General features: G+C 39.1%; 1 protein-coding gene across 3 annotated transcripts in view; it reads left to right on the top strand.

Annotated features, from left to right (window-relative positions):
- TTC21B (tetratricopeptide repeat domain 21B) overlaps positions 1–6,692 on the top strand; it is a 98,388-nt gene extending 91,696 nt beyond the window's left edge. For all 3 annotated transcript variants that reach the window (XR_451083.2, XR_009009063.1, XR_009009065.1), the window contains one exon: positions 6,602–6,692. The gene's annotated coding sequence lies outside the window, so the exon portion shown is untranslated. The remainder of the gene's footprint in view (positions 1–6,601) is intronic.
- Positions 6,693–18,816: the final 12,124 nt, after the last annotated feature.

The raw sequence follows: 18,816 nt of genomic DNA, 5'->3' as shown, positions 1-18,816 counted from the left end.
CATACATGCCTCTGTACTCCAAAGTACTTCATTGTGTATTTCATGAGAATAGGGATATTCTCCAGTTTAAGGACAGTACAGTTTTGAACATCAGTTAATTCAACATAGATACAAAACTTTTAATCTGCCACTATTTACCACCAACTGATCCAATAATATCCTCTACAGCATCTTTTCCCTCCAGTTGGGTTCCATTCTAGGATTGGGTATTGCATTTACTTGTCATGTCTTTAGTCTTGTTTAATCTGGCGCATTTCCACAGCCTTCCTCTGTCTTTTATAAAATAGCTATTTTTGAAAATACAGTCCTCTGCCCCCCCCTTTTTTTTTTTAATTTGAGTGTTCCTTTGTTTTGGGTTTGCCTGATATTTCCTTAAGATTCAATCTGAGTTGAGTGTCTCCTCATTGGAGACATTAATTTTGATTACACAAGTCAAACTTTTCTACCATATAATTGTTATTTTTCCCCTTGCAACTAATAACCAATCTGTGAGGAGATTTTTTTAAGATCTTACAAATATTCTGCTTCTTCAAAAACTTCCCCTAGATTAGCCTGATTCCTGCCTGATCTAACATTCACCATGATGATTATAAATGATGATATTCTAACGTCACCACTTTCTCCACATGTTCCAAGCAGTCAGCCCTTAGCATTTTACTATAAGCAAGAGCCCCTCCTTTGCTTATTTATTATTCTTTTTACTTTTTTACATATTTATTATTTAATATCATATGTGTTCATGAATTCCTATTTTTTCATTGGTTCATAATTCATTAATGCCTTTCATTATTTTGGTGCTCAAATGGTTTCAGATTTGGCCAGCAGGACCACTTCATGTTGGCTCCTTTGGTGTCCTTGTGACTACCCCTATCTTTTTCTTTCTTTCTTTTCCTTTTTTTTTTTTTTTTTCTAAGCATGTTCCTACTTTCTAGCATAACAAAATATCCCAGGTTCAACTTCTAATTACCCTGTCCCAGCCCTGGAATCAGCCATTTCTCTGAGGAGCCCTGGTTCCCTTTAGTGGGGCAATGGTATTAGAGATCAAGAACTTAGTGTGAAGTGTGTTCACTGCCACTAGGGTGAATTGTTTCTAAACCCTTTCAGCAAATAGAAAACATATGCATGTATATATGCACTCACATGCATACATACACATATATATGTGCACACATATACATGCATACACAGGTGTAAGTACACACATACTGAAATATGTTTCAGAAATCACAAATTTACACCAATTCCTCCAAATCCAGTTTATCACCCTAGGGTTCTTTCTTGTGTTCCCCCAGTTTTCATTTGTATGTCCCTTCTTCCACAGTGAGACCCTGAGTCCCAGCAACTTCATCATATTTGTTCATTTCTTCAGTCTTATAATCCACCTAAAATAGTTTCAAACTTGCTTCACCCATATGCTCACAACAAAAAAAAAACCTACCAAAAAGAACTCAGGATTTGTCTCCCACTTTTCCCAGTACCACCAATTTTGATTGATTTTGATGTTTACAAATTTAACAGCATATTTTAAAATGTTACCATAAGCCTTTCCCAGTGGTATGAGATATTTTAAAAATCAAACTAAATAATTTATTGATGACAGGAGGGTGTGTCTGCTTCATAGACCAGCTTTGCAGTTTCCTTCCAAATATTCATCTACTTGCAAAATAAATACCATCCCTTCCCACACCAACCAGTATCATATTAATGACGCAGTAGCAAGAAAAATAGTAGGAGACTCTGGAGCTTAAGCAAAACATCATATACTAAGGATTGAGAGTTAAGATTTTTTAAAAAATATGTAGTAGATATATATGATCATAAATGGATTTATTTTTGTTTGCCCTTAGGTATTTTCAGACCCCTTGCTGTGATAGTTTACATGGCAGTTATAAACATGTCTAAAAACATAGGGAAATTTTCTTCTTAGATTATTCAAAATACTAGTTTCTGGTTTATAGCAACTAACACCATTTTACCCTCAACCTGCTTTTTCAAACTGCTGCCTTTTTTCATTGAGTGAATCCTGGTCGTTGAAAAATTCAGGTTTATTTCCCCTATTCTTTATTTTTGTATTTACATCTTATATCTATTTTCTTGAGTCCTATGGCCTCACAAAATGCTTTTAAATAGCAGAGCTGCAGAGATGATGGGGAGGTCAGCTATGTTAATTTCAAAGTGCCCCAGTCTTCAGTGTGAGGTTGCCTAGCAACCCATCACTCAGGCCTCCTTTGTGGATGCGAGAAGAGGAAGCAATTCTCCTATACACTCTCAAGCCGAGATGGTTTTATAAAGTGAAAAACCTTTTGCAAAGGCTTCAGCACAACCCCTGTCTCTCCGTTTCTGCCCACTTTGTGCACTTCACACATGATAAGAGAAATGGTCCACCTTTTGATGCCTTAGATCTGATACAGATATAAAATGGAGCTATACATGCTACGGTCAAACAGTGGAAGTGACCTGTATCCCTATGTTAAGCTGAAACACATTAATTAAATCTCTCGTCATCCCTTCTCTTACATGAAAGCATACTTTCCCCTCAAGTTCTAAAAGCCAGTTATGTTAAATGAAACTGCAACTGCCTGCTGAGCATCAGTTACCATAGCGACGTGAGGCAGGAGTATTTTTCTCCTTAGGCACAGGATGGCTGAAGTGTGTTCAATCAAGGACTCAAGCAGCATGCTGACGAGAAATCAGGCATCTGGGAAGAATCTGCTCTATTCCCTTTTCTCCACACTAACTTGAAAAAATAAATTACCCCTCTGCTATTCCCCCAAAGCTATTAGCTTTTTAGAAGTGAACTTCAGTGGGTGGCAGAAGTGCCCTACCTTAGGGCATATAGGAAAAGGGAGGACAATGACACATGCCAGTAAAGTCCATGTGAACCGCTGAGCCACGTAGAGATGAGTGCTGAAGAAGATAAGCTGCCCTTTCAGACATTCTGAAAATACACAGCGAAAATAACAGCTAGAAATCCATGTATTTCCACACTGTAAAAACACTGATGTACAATTTTTGAACCGTTTATGATCCCCTGAACTTATTTGCTAGGCAGCCAATGCTATTCAGGAGCACATTATGATTCAGATCCATATTGGTCTGTGAAGAGTCTATAATTGATAGTTAAATCAGGTATAAGGCAAAACGCTTTGTGCCATTCTCACTTGCCTCCAAATACGGTTGAAAAGAGAGAGGCAGTATAGCATAGTGAGCTTTGGAGTCAGACAAGCTGGCTTAGCATCCTCTGCCACTTATCAGCAGTGTGATTTGGGGAGAGTTCCTTTCGTTCTCTAAGTCCCGATTTCCTAACATTTGAAATGGGAACAAAAAGAGGATTGTTGACAGTGTGAAATAAGAAAATATATGTAAAAAAATATATGTAAAGCAGTTGGCATTAATGAGGATTCAAACACTGATGACAGCTGGTGTTATGAACTTGGCTTATCAATCACAGTGTTCAATCATTTTTGAACACCTGGGCCACACCCAGCATTGTGCTTTATGTGTGAGGGATATTGAGGTCCCATCAAAAAGAGGGCAGCCAAGTTTGGGGATGCCTACTGCTGGTTATTCACCCTTTGGACACTTCAGTTTGCTACATCATTCCCACCAATATTCTGTCCATACTGACGTGGCACTCCTCATGGTTTTCCTCCAGGGCCAGTTCACAGGGGAAAGTCTCACTGCTACTTTACAGCTAAATTTTGCTATTTTACCCAAACTGGTGTTACCAGCACCCTCAGTCACCATAGACTGGAGATCACCTTCCAAGGGCAGAGTTAAAATAACAGGCAACCACCAGAGAATGCACTTCCAAAAGATCTGCCAAACTGTTTTCAACAATGAAACAACATGGAAAGTATATGAACTCCCAAAGTGGCTATCTTGGACTCTCTTTTCTGGCAACGGTATACCTTCTGGTGATTTACTAACAAATCATTGACATAATTCTTTAAAGTATAACCTCTTAATTCAGATCATTAGTCTAACCCCTTTATTTTAGACATAAGGAATGGAGCTCAGGGACATTGATTTATCCAGTTCATATGGATATATGCGTATATATACATATACATACACACATGACACTACACAGACATGCATACACACTCATAAATATACACACATATATATAAAGAGAGAATAAGTTCCATAGATTTTTGTTCATGTTTATCTCAAAGTCAATTCCAAGCTCCTCATTATTAATAGTGACTATAATTTGCAAGTAACAGAAACCAACATAAGATGGCCTGAGTTATGTGTAAAAACCCAAGGATCATGGAGGCTTACTAAGGTCTGCACGGAAGCTAAGAGGCAGGAAGCCACTGGAACCAGGGACTGGAATGTCTGCTGCTTTGGGCATTTCTGTATTCATCTGTTCACCCATTTACTAAGTCAGGTCATTCAACAAATACTCACTGAAGACCGATTCTGTGCCAGACGTTGAACCCTCACTGAGCAGACATGTTCTTCACCTCTCACAGATATTTCACTGCTCCCATCCGTGTTACAAATTTAGCCACATGCAGTGACCCAAGTATACAGTCCCTTAGCCTGGACCCCACCTCACTCTGGTGAGGAGGGTGGGCACCCAGTGAAACAAGTCGCTCAGATCTACCTCTATGGATCAGAAAGTTGCTGGGCAGACAATCCCACAGGCTCCTCTACAAGCATGTCATCTGATCCCTTTGCACCTCTCCCTGCAAAGTACTTAAGCCAGTATTTTTTTTTTTTAAAGTACCCAGGCACTAGCATAGCCGACCAACTACACAAAAAAAGCACAAATTTCAGTTAAAAAATGGAGAAAATAAATTTCATTAATAAAATAATTTTCAAGGTGGTAAATTATTCATTCAAAATCATTCTTCCACCTGTTTTCTTTCTACCAGATGTCTAAAAACCCCAAACCCGGATATATAAAGGGCTGTACTACTTCAGTTTAACCAGGAGATTAGTGGAGTCTGTGTTGTCGAGAGTCTCAACAACTTGGTAACTGCCTAGGCCAGTACTTCTCCAAATCAGGGAGAAAGCCTCCATAAAGACCCGTGCTTCTCCAAATTGATTAGTAAGCTATTTCAAAATGTATGTTGATAATATAACAGGACTTTTGACCTTTATATTCCTTCCTCTGTGCAAGTTGACTCTTAATTTACACATTATTATCAGGTAAAAGGAAGCCATTAACCATTATCCCAGCTCATTGAAAGACAGGGAGGTGCTGGGAGGGGAATAAATCAGGCTGCATCCATAAAGTGCTATAGGATTCCTTGTTATGCCATCCCATTAAGTGCCTAGGACTCCCCCTTCTCTCCCCCTACCTGCCTTCTTTTTCTTCTTTTTTTTTTTTTTAAGAATGTCCAACTTGGGTAGTACTAACTGTATACTATTCTAAGAGATTTACATGTATTAACTACTTTAATCCTCAAAGCAACCCTGTGAGGTAGGTGCTATGATCTCTATTTTGAAGTTGAGGAAACTGAGTCAGGAGAGGCCAAGTAACTCAGCCAAGGCCACAGAGATAGGAATGGATGGAACTAGGGTTAAGACCAAGGCAACCTGGCTCCAGAGGCTATGCTCTTAACCCCAACTCCAAATCACCTCCCTTGCATACAGTTGATCCAAGACAAACATATAGCTGCAGCCAACTCAAAATGTGCCATGCCACTGGTAGACAGGGAAAGCCCAGACGCGTTTCTAACATGAGCAATCCAAAGACTTCATCATTACCTGAGCTTACATGTGTCCTGGGGCATTGTGAGGTGAGGGTAAGTTAGAAACCAGGCAAAATTTAAGGAAATGGATAGGAATCATTTTTTCAGGGAGGACCCAAACAAGATGTTAGCTGATGGAGTGAAATCTTCAGGAGAAGCAGAAGGCAAGTACAGCTAACTGAGCCCCAGGAGCAGGAGATGCTCATTTGGATAAAACTTAAGGCTTCTCTGCTCAGTGAGCAGAGACAGTGATATCTCTGCTCCTATGAGTAGGACCATAACTTGCCAGCACACACTTGGGCAAGAATATTGCAAGGTTGCCCAAGGTCCCATCTGCATAGTTCTAACCACCACCCCTTGCCCCTTCTCCCTCACCCCCCTGCTCATATATACATGGTGTTTTCCTCTCTCTTCTTCTTGTCTGTCCCCATCCTAGAACTCCTTCCTTGCCTGGAGTGAAGCCCTGTGCTACTTTCTGTTTCTGTTCAAGATGTTTTCTTGATGCCCCAAATTCTCTTGTTCTAGCCAAAGTATTTTGTCCTCTTTCATATAACTAATCTAAAAATGAAAATCTCTTTAATATTCAGATTTTTTTTTAATAATTAACCTTGATGGCACATTAGACCCCAAATCTAATCAATGACGGGAACAACAACGAAATATCTACTTTTGCTCAAGTAGCAGGAGGAGCTTAAAATCCCAACTCGTTGAGTGAAGTTAAGAAAGAAGAAGAACAGAACAGTTGGTTCTGAATTAAAATTGTAACAGGAATGGAATATCTACAATTCAAAAGATATTACTAAAGAGTCAGAAAAGTAAAAAGTGTGCTTTGAAGAGTTCCTGTGTCATGCTGGCCTTGTTACATCAATCATTTCCTTCCTTCTTTCATGTAGATAGATGGGCGCTGCCTGTCCTGGACTTCTATCTGTCATCAGCAGAACAGGACCATCTGGAGTCAGAACAGATCATCAATCCTTCCACACATCCAAGTTACTTTTTTTTAATTAAAAAAATATAATACAACTGAGAAGACTGTCAGATTCCTCTGGTGGTTCTGTCTGATTTCTGTTAGGGATCCATGACAACTCAGAGTGATGTGAGTGATGCCATGATATCAGGGCAAAAGCCCTGCCTTAGGAGTCTGTATTAGTTTCCTATTGCTGTAGTAACAAATCACCACAAACTGAGTGGCTTGAAACAACACAAATTTATTTTCTTAGACTTCTGGCTTCCAGAAGTCCAAAATGGGTCTTATATAAGGGGAGAAAATCAAGGTGGCAGTAGAGCTGTTCTTCTTCTGGAGGCTCTAGGGGAGAATTTGTTCCTCGATGCTCCCAGCTTCTAGAGGCTGTATGCATTCTTTGGCCCATTGTCACATGACTGACCTCTGCTTCCATCATCACATCTCCTCTGACTTTCCTGTCTCCCTCTTTCCCTAATAAGGACCCTTGTGATTATATTGGGTCCACCTGGAAATGCAATATAATCTCTGCATCTCAAGGTCCTTAACTTGATCATGTCTGCAAAGTCCCTTCTGCCATGTAAGTTAACACATTCATAGGTTCTGGGGATTAGGATATTGATATCTTGGCAGGGTGGGGGTTGGATTTCTCTGTCAGCCACATGGTCTGACATAATCGGAGACTTTACTTTCTGGAAATCAGAAAGACTGATTTCTAGTCCATGATTAGGAATTTCAGTCAGAGGAGTGCATGGGGATTGTTGGTGTCTGGGTTTGACCTTGGCTTACTTGACTATAGTCCCAAATCCTGGCCTTGGACTATAGGGTTTTACAATGAGGAGCACTGGCTTTCAGTTAGACTAACCTGGGTTTTCATCTCTGCCACTTAGGAACTCTGAGAACTTGGGCAAGCCCCTTGGCCTCTCTGAGCTTCAATTGTCACCTCTCTTTTATGGGATGTTTTAGGAGAAACCGACTCAGACAGAGACTTCCGCACATGAGTGCTCTTGGGAGTGACACTGGTAAGAGAGTGAGGGAAGCAGGATTGGACTGGGATGAAGTCATAAGACAGGCTCCAGCTGGTCCCACAGGAACTCTGTTGCTGGGATGACCCTTCAGCATTGTCTCCCTGTAGGGCAAACGAGCCAGGCGTTGTTACCACCTGCCACGGCTGGGACAAGGGTGAGGAAAGAGAGGCACTCACCTCAAGGACAAAATTTAGGGGTGCCAAAAACTCAGTAACCAGGATAAATGATATGTTATTGCACTATTTTTAAAAATCTAAGTTAATGCAAAATTCCACAATGAACAAAATACTGAACATATTGAGTAAAGACAGAATAAGTAAGAGTGCTGTGCAGGGTCACAAATGATCCTCCAGCAAAAGGATGAATCTGTCATTACTGATATTGTCTTTATTTAAAATTGTGATACTTTGAGCATTATGGACTGTTTGCATTTTTGATTTTTAAAAATAGTGCATTAAAATATTATTTATCTTGATTTGAGTTTTTTGACACTCCCTTAAATTTAGCACTGAGGCCTATTCCTCACTTGCTTCACTCTCCTACTGGCCATGTGTTGTGTGCAGGCTGCCCCTCCCCTCCCTCCAGGAGGGGAGACGATCTTAGGCCAAGGATCATTCCTGGGGCTTAGCTGTAAGCTGTGAGCCATCTGCAGCCAACACTCCTGGCACCTGGGGAAAGTAATACCTTGATCCTGAATAGGGAGATGGGACCTACCACAGCATCCACTGGCAGGATGATGATGCCTACCTATAAGGAGGTTGCTTTGTCATATAGTTTTCCCCCCACTGCAATAGAAAGATAGCCATGCAGCACTTGTGTGGCTACTAAAGCTAATTGTTTCAGATGCTAGTGAATGTGGTCACAGCCAAACCTTGGCCTGACCTCTTCCTTCCACCTTCCTGACAGCCAAACATGTGAGTGAAAGGTCCAGATTATTTACTTGGACCTGAGTCTGCCATTAATACTACTGTCAACATATGGCTTTGATTTATGGTTTATTAGCTTTGGTTAGAATTGCTGAGCAAATATGCTAAAGTGAAACTTTTCTATCCCATGGCCTGACTAGACCCTTACTCCCAGACAGCCTCCTTATGCTAGTGATCACAACCAAGTGGTGGATAGGCATAACTACTTCATTGCTACAAGAAAAAAATATATAGATATAGATGATATAGATATAAGTATCAGTCAAGGTGCAAGCCCTACCAATTGTGGGATCATGAATGCCCTTGGTGAATCTAGCCTATACACACCATGTTCTAGAAACTTGTTAGCCTGGCATGAAGTAAAAATATAAATTCTTTTTCTTTGTTCAAAGATTACTGATTTTCAAAATGGGAAGGGGTTTATAACCCCTGGGGGTTGTGTCAGAATCCCCTGAGGAATGTGTTAAACTCCACCATCCCTTCTCAATTTCCCAATGAACTAACGCCATAAAAGGAGAAATTGACGGCAACACAATAATAGTGGGGGACGTTAAGACCCCACTTTCATCAATGGACAGATCATCCAGGCAGAAAATCAATAAGGAAACACAGGCCTTAAATGACACATTAGAACAGATGGACTTAATTGATATTTATAGAGCATTCCACCCAAAAGTAGCAGAATACACATTCTTCTCAAGTGCAAATGGAACATTCTCAAGGATCACATACTAGGCCACAAAGAGAGCCTCGGTAAATTTAAGAAAATGGAAATCATATCAAGGATCTTTTCCAACCACAGCACTATGAGATTAGAAATTAACTACAAGAAAAAAAACTGTAAAAAACACAAATATGTGGAGGCTAAACAATATGCTACTAAACAACCAATGGATCACTAAAGAAATCAAAGAGGAAGTCAAAAATACCCAGAGACAAATGAAAACTAATGCACAATGATCCAAAACCTATGGGACATAGCAAAAGCAGTTCTAAGAGGGAAGTGTATAGCAATATATTCTTACCACAGGAAACAAGAAAAAGCTCAAATAAACAACCTAACCTACACCTAAAGCAACTAGAGAAGGAAGAGCAAACAAAACCTAAAGTTAGTAGAAGGAAAGAAATCATAAAGATCAGAGCAGAAATAATTAGAGTTGAAGAGAACAATACAAAAGATCAATGAAACTAAAAGATGGTTCTCTGAAAAGATAAACAAAATTGAAAAGCCTTTAGCCAGACTCATCAAGAAAAAAAAAGAGAGGGCTCAAATCAACAAAATTAGAAATAAAAAAGAAGTTACAACAAACACCACAGAAATAAAAGGATCATATGGAACTACTACAAGCAACTATATGCCAATAAAATGGACAACCTAGAAGAAATGAACAAATTCTTAGAAAGATACAATCTCCCAATACTGAAGTAGGAAGAAATAGAAAACATGAACAGACCAATCACAAGTATTGAAATAGAAACTGTGATTTTAAAACTCCCAACAAACAAAAGTCCAGGACCAGATGGCTTCACAGGCAAATTCTATCAAACATTTAGAGAAGACTTAACACCTATCCTTCTGAAACTATTCCCCAAAATTGCAGAGGAAGGAACATTCCTAAACTCATTCTAAAGGCCACCATCACTGTGACACCAAAACCAGACAAAGATACCACCAAAAAAAGAAAATTACAGACCAGTATCACTGATGAACATCAGTGCAAAAATACTCAACAAAATACTGCAAAGCTATATCCAACAATACATTAAAAGAATCATACACCATAATCAAGTGGGATTTATCCCAGGGATGCAAGGATTCTTTAATATCTGCAAATCAATCAGCATTGTGCACAAAAAATTGAAGAATAAAAACCACATGATCATCTCAATAAATGCAGAAAAAGCTTTTAACAAAATTCAACACCCATTTATGATAAAAACTCTCCAGAAAGTGGGAATAGAGGGAACCTACCTCAACATAATATAGGCCATATATGACAAACCTACAGCTAACATCATACTCAATGGTGAAAAGCTGAAAGCATTTCCTCTAAGATCAGGAACAAGACAAGAATGTCCACTCTCACCACTTTTATTCAACATAGTTTTGGAATCCTAGCCACAGCAATTAGAGAAGAAAAAGAAATAAAAGGAATCCAAATTAGAAAAGAAGTAAACCTGTCACTCTTTGCAGATGACATGATGTATACATAGAAAATCCTTAAGATGCTACCAGAAAACTACTAGAGCTCATCAATGAAGTCGGTAAAGTTGCAGGAAACAAAATTAATGCACAGAAATCTCTTGCATTTCTATACACTAACAATGAAAGATCAGAAAAAGAAATTAAAGAAACAATCCCATTTACCATCACATCAAAAAGAGTAAAATACCTAGGAATAAACCTACCTAAGGAGGCAAAAATCCTGTAACTCTTAAAATTATAAGATGCTGATGAAAGAAATTGAAGATGAACCAAACAGATGGAAAGATATAACATGTTCTTGGATTGGTATAATCAATATTGTCATAATGACTATACTACCCAAGGCAATCTACAGATTCAATGCAATTCCTATTGAATTACCAATGGCATTTTTCACAGAACTAGAACAATGTATTTAAAAATTTGTATGGACACAAAAGACCCCGAATAGCCAAAGCAATCTTCAGAAAGAAAAATGGAGCTGGAGGAATCAGGCTCCCTGACTTCAGACAATACAACAAAGCTACAGTCATCAAAACAGTATGGTACTGGCACAGAAACAGAGATATAGATCAATGGAACAGGATAGAAATCCCAGAAATACAACCATGCCCCTATGGTCAATTAATCTATGACAAAGGAGACAAGACTATACAGTGGAGAAAAGACAGTCTCTTCAGTAAATGGTGCTGGAAAAACTGTACAGCTATATGTAAAGAATGAAATTAGAACATTCTCTAACACCATATACAAAAATAAACGCAAATGTATTAAATATCTAAGTGTAAGACTGGACACTGTAAGACTCTTAGAGGAAAACATAGGCAGAACACTCTTTTTTTTTAATGAAGTGAAATTGTTTTCCTTATTTGATGTAATTTACAGAGAAATGTTTGATTCTAGAGCCCAGGGACTTTTCTTTTCTTTATTTATTTATTTATTTTTGGCTGTGTTGGGTCTTTGTTTCTGTGCGAGGGCTTTCTCTGGTTGTGGCAAGCGGGGGCCACTCTTCATCGCAGTGTGCGGGCCTCTCACTGTTGCGGCCTCTCTTGTTGTGGAGCACAGGCTCCAGTTGCGCAGGCTCAGTAGTTGTGGCTCATGGGCCTAGTTGCTCCGCGGCATGTGGGATTTTCCCAGACCAGGGCTCGAACCCCTGTCCCCTGCATTGGCAGGCAGATTCTCAACCACTGTGCCACCAGGGAAGCCCAGAACACTCTTTGACATAAATCACAGCAATATCTTTTTGGATCCATCTCCTAGAGTAATGGAAATAAAAACAAAAATAAACAAATGGAACCTAATTAAACTCAAAAGCTTTTGCACAACAAAGGAAACCATAAACAAAACAAAAAGACAGCCCACAAAATGGGAGAAAATATTTGCAAACGATGCGACTGACAAGGGGTTTCTCTCCAAAATCTACAAACAGCTCATGCAGCTCAATATCAGAAAAACAAATAACTCAATCAAAAAATGGGCAGAAGACCTAAATAGACATTTCTCCAAAGAAGACATACAGATGGCCAAGAGGCACATGAAAAGATGCTCAACATTGCTAATTATTGGAGAAATGCAAATCAAAACTACAATGAGATATCATCTCACACCAGTCAGAATGGACGTCATCAAAAAGTCTACAAACAGTAAATGCTGGAGAGGGTGTGGAGAAAAGGGAACCCTCTTGCACTGTTGGTGGGAATGTAAATTGATACAGCCACTATAGAACAGTATGGAGGTTCCTTAAAAAACTAAAAATAGAGCTACCATATGATCGAGCAATACCATTCCTGAGCATATATCTAGAGAAAACCATGGTTCACAAGGGTACATGCACCCCAATGTTCATTGCAGCACTGTTTACAATAGCCAAGACATGGAAGCACCTAAATGTCCATCAACATAAGAATGGATAAAGAAGATGTGGTACATATATAATATACAATGGAGTATTACTCAGCCATTAAAAAGAACAAACCAATGCCATTTGCAGCAACATGAATGGACCTAGAAATTATCATACTAAGTGAAGTAAGTCAGACAGAGAAAGTTAAATATCATTCCTCTGTGGAATTTAATTTTAAAAAGTGATACAAATGAACTTATTTACAAAACAGAAACAGACCTACAGATATTGAAAACAAACTTATGGTTACCAAACGGGAAACGTGGGGTGGAGGGATAAATCAGGAGTTTGGGATTAACATACACACACTACTATATATAAGATAGGTAACCAACAAGGACCTACTGTATAGCACAGGGAACTCTACTCAATATTCTGTGATAACCTATACGAGAAAAGAATCCGAAAAAGAATGAATATATGTATATGTATAACTGAATCACTTTACTGTATAGCTGAAACTAACACAACATTGTTAATCAACTATACTGAAATATAAAATAAAAAATTTTTTAAAAAAACTTCCCACTGGAGAGAGGTTCTAACACTTAACATTGTCTCCTACAAAAGATTTCATGATTACTTAATGAGCCACTGTCACTGATGGGAAAATAATATTTACATAAGGTGTACTGAAGCATAAAAGTAAAGAACCAGTGTTACAAACTGTTGACACAAGTGCACATGAAACAAAACAGTGGCAAAACATTGCATAATTAACTGACATGCATAGAGGCATATGAAAAATATAACTGCAGCTTTTTTTTTTTTTTCAGCAGACACCACCATTCTTTTTTTTTTTTTTTAATATTTATTTATTTATTTATTTTATGGCTGTGTTGGGTCTTCGTTTCTGTGCGAGGGCTTTCTCTAGTTGTGGCAAGCGGGGGCCACTCTTCATCGCGGTGCGCGGGCCTCTCACTATCGTGGCCTCTCTTGTTGCGGAGCACAGGCTCCAGATGCGCAGGCTCAGTAATTGTGGCTCACGGGCCTAGTTGCTCCGTGGCATGTGGGGTCCTCCCAGACCAGGGCTCGAACCCGTGTCCCCTGCATTGGCAGGCGGATTCTCAACCACTGCGCCACCAGGGAAGCCCCAATAACTGCAGCTTTTTCACGAGCCAAATTTCAACAACAGCTATTGAATGGTATTGAGAAAGCACATCAATTGTAGAAACAACCTTTTTTCAAGTATACTGAGGTTTTTAATTTTTATATATTAGCTGAAGGATAAAATGGTACTTTATTATATTTTAATAATCCCCCATCACATTGGGAAATGAACATTGTTGACACTGCCTTTTGCTTCTTGACTTGATACTAGTTCTCTAGCTTTTTTTTTTGCCTTCTCCTTTAAATAACTTCGCATCCTTACTAATGCAAACCTCAGATTGATTGTGATGAAAGCAGCAACAGAATTTCTGGACACTGTGTCCTCTTCAGATAATGCACCTCTACAGTGAATCAGTTTTTCTAATTTTTCAGATCATTTAGCAAAGTGTACATCCTAAAATGTATCCTGTAAATGATTTTTCATCTGTGAGCTTATTTTATTTCCCTGAGACAGTTTTCTTTGTGGTTTTAACATCTTCTGGGGTAGGGTGGTGATTCTTTATATTTAGTTTAAAAAATTCTCCCTGATTGCCTTTTAAATCCAGCAGTCACTTCACTTTCCTCATGATAATCATTTCTTTTTTTTTTTTTTTTAATTTTATAGCTACTTTATTTATTTCTTTATTTTTGGCTCTGTTGGGTCTTCGGTTCGTGCGAGGGCTTTCTCTAGTTACGGCAAGTGGGGGCCACTCTTCATCGCGGTGCAGGGACCGCTCTTCATCACGGTGCGCGGGCCTCTCACTATCGCGGCCCCTCCTGTTGCGGGGCACAGGCTCCAGACGCGCAGGCTCAGTAGTTGTGGCTCACGGGCCCAGCCGCTCCGTGGCATGTGGGATCTTCCCAGACCAGGGCTCGAACCCGTGTCCCCTGCATTAGCAGGCAGATTCTCAACCACTGCGCCACCAGGGAAGCCCAATCATTTCTTTTATGAGCTGAAAGCACTTTTTTTTTGGTGGTGGTGTTTTGCTGTACTCCTAGTTGATTATACAGTATCTTCACTGTTGCTCAGTGCATAAGTCTTTGAGGTTTCAACTATAGTGTCCAAATCATGAGCTTCCATCACCACCACTGACGAAAACTCCAGCTTTTCAGCTGGTCTTTGGAACAACATTATTTACTGCCTTTATTATAATGTTGTCAGACAGTTGTGTATCTAGATGATCTGATGGAGGTTACACTTCAGAATCATCCTTGGAATTCCAAAGATTTATTTTCCTCTTGTTCGTTAGAAATGAAAAAAGAAAATACACCATGAACTTAAGAGTCTGCATGATAGTTATCTTTTTGTATTTTTCCCTCCGTACCCTTCTAATTTAAACTAAGATAGTGTATAACTAAATGCCCACTCACATTTCACACGTATTTTTTTTTTAAGCAACTCCTTCGATACATCAAAGGGGAGAAAATATCAATATTTTCAGAAACCTGGGAATAAGTTTGAGACCTAAAATATTAAAGGGAAGTTTCAGACAAGTTAATCTTGAAAGTATTAAATTGAAATAAATTACAAAATAAATTATGGTAACATAGATGAGTTGTTGACCTTTAATGTGGAAAATGTAAGGATGATGTTTTGAATTTAATGGACTGGAGATAGTTTCATTACTGTCATATTATGCTTTAATAGTGGCTTTCTACTGGACATCCTTAAATCAAGTTTTTTTTTTTTAATTAATTAATTTATTTATTTATTTTTGGCTGTGTTGGGTCTTCGTTCTGTGCGAGGGCTTCCTCTAGTTGCGGCAAGTGGGGGATACTCTTCATCGCGGTGCGCGGGCCTCTCACTGTCATGGCCTCTCTTGTTGCGGAGCACAGGCTCCAGACGCGCAGGCTCAGTAGTTGTGGCTCACGGGCCCAGTTGCTCCGCGGCATGTGGGATCTTCCCAGACCAGGGCTCGAACCCGTGTCCCCTGCATTGGCAGGCAGATTCTCAACCACTGCGCCACCAGGGAAACCCCAAGTTTTTAAAGTTACATTACATTTTTAATTGCCATTATAGCCCTTCTAATTTCTATGTATATGTATACCAGAAGAAAAAAATTAGATATACATTTATTTTTGCATGTACCATTATTGAAAAGTTTTTATGGTACTACGAAATGCATCAAGTATGGATTACTTAATTTCTGTCACAAATAGTAAACTGATTCGATTATGTTTGATAATTTTCTTCCTTGAAAATTATCACCTATCACTTTGTTGGTAATCTTATCTGAATGTAGCTCAGAAATATGCCTAAATGCTTTGTCACTTTTAAAGGAATGGGGTTCTTTTAGGGGTGGGGCGGGAACTATGTATTACATGTAAATTTGTGATACAATATTTGTGGCTTGTGAGTGTAATGAATATGTTAGATTTACACAAAAATATTGTCTTAGTATGACATCAGAGTTGACTGTACATTATTATTTAATAACATTAAAGAAATAAAGGTAGGAATTAGAAGATAATCTTGCAGCATTTTTCATTCCTTTCAGAAAAATAACCTGTGAACCCTTGAAAAAGGATCTTCCATTAATACTGGTTTAGGACATTACTGGATTAGAAGAGAGTGATTGTAGCAGCCCAGCATACTGCGGTTTATGTTTTTTAGACTTTGTGTCACTCTCCTGTTTCCCCTCTGACTGTGCTTACACAGTGAGAACCACTCGCAGAGGCATTCAGTGGTCCTCGTGCTGTTCAGATGGTCATTTGAACAGGCAGTGCATGATGTGGTGCAGAGCCCAGACCACTCAACCCTTCCTCAACTCTTAACAGTTGCACTTCTGCAAAGAGGGATGGTGGCTGATGCTTAAGGGAGACTAAGTTGGGAGCATTCAGACCAATGCAGAAATGGTTTCACCACTGAGCCTCTGTAACCAGCCTGGGTAGTCAGTTCTATCTTCTTTCACAGTGACTCAATGGGGCCAAATGGTAATTACTATTATTTTTCTTTCATTATTAAAAATGAGATAAAAATGTTTACTAGTTAAGGCTTTTGGGGGGAAATTAAGGGAAGGGATATTGTGCTCTACAATTTACAGAATATCTACCAGGAAGAGGGCACTGTATTTGGTGTAGGAAAAGCTTCTGTTTGCAGGTTGACTTCGAGGTACTGTCAGCCATGGTAATAGTTCAACTTCAGAGGACCTCCAAAGAAAAGTCGGTCACTGTAATTTTGATACAATTCTGTTGCTAAGTCTGTGGACATAGTCTCATTCATGACACTTACTCTATATCTGGAGAGTAGCATTTTTTAAAATTAATTAATTAATTAATTAATTTATGGCTGTGTTGGGTCTTCGTTTCTGTGCAAGGGCTTTCTCCAGTTGTGGCGAGCGGGGGCCACTCTTCATCGCGGTGCGTGGGCCTCTCACTGTCGCGGCCTCTCTTGTTGTGGAGCACAGGCTCCAGATGCGCAGGCTCAGTAGTTGTGGCTCACGGGCCCAGTTGCTCCGCGGCATGTGGGATCTTCCCAGACCAGGGCTCGAACCCGTGTCCCCTGCATTGGCAGGCAGATTCTCAACCACTGCGCCACCAGGGAAGCCCTGGAGAGTAGCATTCTAATGAGAAAAATGCCTGGGAAATTCTACTGCTATCTCTTCAGATTAAGTAATGTTTGTAATTTCCAATGCTAAATTTGGCTGTTGTTGTAACTAGGAGCAAATAAAATTCAGATTTTGTTAGTCTCTGAAAATTTTGGCAGTAGCAGAAGAGAGAAAAGAAAATATTTACTTTGAACTCACTAGTAAAATACAGGAACTGCCCAATAAAATAGGTACTACTAAAATTCTATCCAGTGCATTTGGCTGATCACCTTGTAGAATGAAATGAACTATGAACTCCAAATAGGATATATATATATTAGTAGATAGAAAAATCCTAATAAAAATCATGACAGTTTGATTTAAATAATTTTGAACAGAAAGGATACCACTAAGCTTTTAGAGTTTCCCTTGGGTATGTAGGTATGCACACACACACAGACACACCCCCATACCTGGAAGTAAGGAGAAAATATCTTCCCTCCATGGTTGTCATGAAACCCATGGATTTTTTTCCCATAGGAGAGGGTGTCTGCAGCAGGCATGGGGATGGCCAAGGAAGGGTGGAACAGGTAAAAAAAAATCATAGCAGAAAGAAGTAACAGAAGGCAGAGAGAGAAGATACCAATAAAAGGCGCATTGAGTTTATAAACATGTAGAAGTTTAGGGCTATCATCATTTCCTAAAGGAATAGATAAATGAACTAATTTCTTATTCACTTCATTGTTTCTTTTTCCTCCATCTATCTGCTACTTATCAAAATAGGTAAAAAATATTTTGAGCCAAATGATAACATTTATTGTGGGACATACTTCCTCAAATTGTAGCTAAGTGTGATAATTATATTTAAGGCAAGGACACGTATCCTATTTTTTCTGTTTTGTTTGTTTGGTTTGCTTTCATTTGTTTATTCATTCATTTATCATTTCCAATTCATGTAGAAATTCATTTATAATTTCAGTCTAGTGTTTCTAAAACACTAGACTGAAATTATATTCTGAGCCTGATGTCTAAATAATGTCAAATGTGTATGATTGTTTGGAAAGGAATATATCAACAATTCCTAGTAATTTATTCCTTGGGGAATCAGACTGACCAGTACAAAACAAAACAAAACAGTTCCATCGGTTTGCCCTGCCTTGTTGAGCTGGGTATCCACACAGACCTGAGCACGCAGTCCCATAGCCTTTGGTTGGAGAATATGAGTGAGATGCACCATAAAATCCAGGCTGAAGGGCTCTTTCGGCTGTTTATACAGAGTAATGATCTACCACAAGACTGCTCTGCTCAAATGGAAAATTTTTGTCAAACAGCTTCCCTTCCATTAAGACAAGACTAATGCACAAGTTCTAATACCTTGCCAAAACATTAGTCACTGTGTTTTCTCTAAGTACAAATCTAAGAAATTACCCATTTTATTTTTAGAAACAATTTCCCTCCAATCCTCTCA

Source organism: Balaenoptera acutorostrata, chromosome 8 (genome assembly GCF_949987535.1).
Source record: "Balaenoptera acutorostrata chromosome 8, mBalAcu1.1, whole genome shotgun sequence".
NCBI lineage: Eukaryota > Metazoa > Chordata > Mammalia > Artiodactyla > Balaenopteridae > Balaenoptera > Balaenoptera acutorostrata.
Note: the sequence above shows the minus strand (reverse complement) of the source record. Positions and strands in the feature narration are given on the sequence as shown.